The sequence below is a fragment of the Nanorana parkeri genome, unplaced genomic scaffold (assembly GCF_000935625.1).
Source record: "Nanorana parkeri isolate BGI_ZX_2015 unplaced genomic scaffold, ASM93562v1 scaffold3573, whole genome shotgun sequence".
NCBI lineage: Eukaryota > Metazoa > Chordata > Amphibia > Anura > Dicroglossidae > Nanorana > Nanorana parkeri.
The window spans coordinates 30,928-33,074 of NW_017309841.1; positions in this window are offsets into that span (position 1 = coordinate 30,928).

A 2,147-nucleotide genomic window follows, 5' to 3' on the forward strand; every position below is an offset into this window, starting at 1 on the left:
TCGTCTCTCTCTCTGTCCTCGTCTCTCTCTCTGTCCTCGTCTCTCTCTCTGTCCTCGTCTCTCTCTCTGTCCTCGTCTCTCTCTCTGTCCTCGTCTCTCTCTCTGTCCTCGTCTCTCTCTCTGTCCTCGTCTCTCTCTCTGTCCTCGTCTCTCTCTCTGTCCTCGTCTCTCTCTCTGTCCTCGTCTCTCTCTCTGTCCTCGTCTCTCTCTCTGTCCTCGTCTCTCTCTCTGTCCTCGTCTCTCTCTCTGTCCTCGTCTCTCTCTCTGTCCTCGTCTCTCTCTCTGTCCTCGTCTCTCTCTCTGTCCTCGTCTCTCTCTCTGTCCTCGTCTCTCTCTCTCTCCTCGTCTCTCTCTCTCTCCTCGTCTCTCTCTCTGTCCTCGTCTCTCTCTCTGTCCTCGTCTCTCTCTCTGTCCTCGTCTCTCTCTCTGTCCTCGTCTCTCTCTCTGTCCTCGTCTCTCTCTCTCTCCTCGTCTCTCTCTCTGTCCTCGTCTCTCTCTCTGTCCTCGTCTCTCTCTCTGTCCTCGTCTCTCTCTCTCTCCTCGTCTCTCTCTCTGTCCTCGTCTCTCTCTCTGTCCTCGTCTCTCTCTCTGTCCTCGTCTCTCTCTCTGTCCTCGTCTCTCTCTCTGTCCTCGTCTCTCTCTCTGTCCTCGTCTCTCTCTCTGTCCTCGTCTCTCTCTCTGTCCTCGTCTCTCTCTCTGTCCTCGTCTCTCTCTCTGTCCTCGTCTCTCTCTCTGTCCTCGTCTCTCTCTCTGTCCTCGTCTCTCTCTCTGTCCTCGTCTCTCTCTCTGTCCTCGTCTCTCTCTCTGTCCTCGTCTCTCTCTCTGTCCTCGTCTCTCTCTCTGTCCTCGTCTCTCTCTCTGTCCTCGTCTCTCTCTCTGTCCTCGTCTCTCTCTCTGTCCTCGTCTCTCTCTCTGTCCTCGTCTCTCTCTCTGTCCTCGTCTCTCTCTCTGTCCTCGTCTCTCTCTCTGTCCTCGTCTCTCTCTCTGTCCTCGTCTCTCTCTCTGTCCTCGTCTCTCTCTCTGTCCTCGTCTCTCTCTCTGTCCTCGTCTCTCTCTCTGTCCTCGTCTCTCTCTCTGTCCTCGTCTCTCTCTCTCTCCTCGTCTCTCTCTCTGTCCTCGCCTCTCTCTCTGTCCTCGTCTCTCTCTCTCCTCGTCTCTCTCTCTGTTCTCGTCTCTCTCTCTGTCCTCAGCACAGTCTTTCACATTCACATCAGCTTTATTGGCGGGACCAAATACATTCCAGCATTGCCAAAGCGTTTGAGGAATTTTTTTTTTACGGACTGGATTGGTGGTGATGGTATAGGTGGTGGTGATGGTGGTGGTGGTGATGGTATAGGTGGTGGTGATGGTGGTATAGGTGATGATGGTGGTGGTATAGGTGATGATGGTGGTATAGGTGATGATGGTGGTGGTATAGGTGGTGGTGGTGATGGGGTATAGGTGATGGTATGGGTGGTGATGATGGTGGTATTGGTGCTGGTGGTATAGGTGATGATGGTGATGGTGGTATAGGTGGTGATGATGGTGGTGGTATAGGTGGTGATGATGGTGGTGGTATAGGTGGTGGTGATGGTGGTGGTATAGGTGGTGGTGTGGGGCGAGTCCAAGGACATTATTAGGGGATAAGACATCCTTTATAAGTCTTTAATATAGGTGGTGATGATGGTGGTGGTATAGGTGGTGATGATGGTGGTGGTATAGGTGGTGGTGATGGTGGTGGTATAGGTGGTGGTGTGGGGCGAGTCCAAGGACATTATTAGGGGATAAGACATCCTTTATAAGTCTTTAGGGGTAAAGGAGGCCTTCCTGTCTCTTGTCCTGTCCCACTCTTTGTGTATTTCTATTCATTACCAATATTTCTTCCTCTTTCTCTCCTCATCTTACTCACTCAGTATTTAAACCTCTCCTCTCTTTTCTTCCCTAGCTGTGTTATCTGTCTTTCTCTCCCTGTCGCTCTCTCACAATTCCCCTCTCACTCTCATTATTTCTTTCTTGCTCTTCCTCTCTCCATTTTCCTTTTCTCTTTCTTGCTCTAACCCTCTCTCTTTCCCCCATCCCTCCCCCCCATTCCTCTCTCCCCCATCTCTCTCTCTCCCCCACATCTCTCTCTCCCCCAATCCTCTCTCCCCCATCTCTCTCTCTCCCCC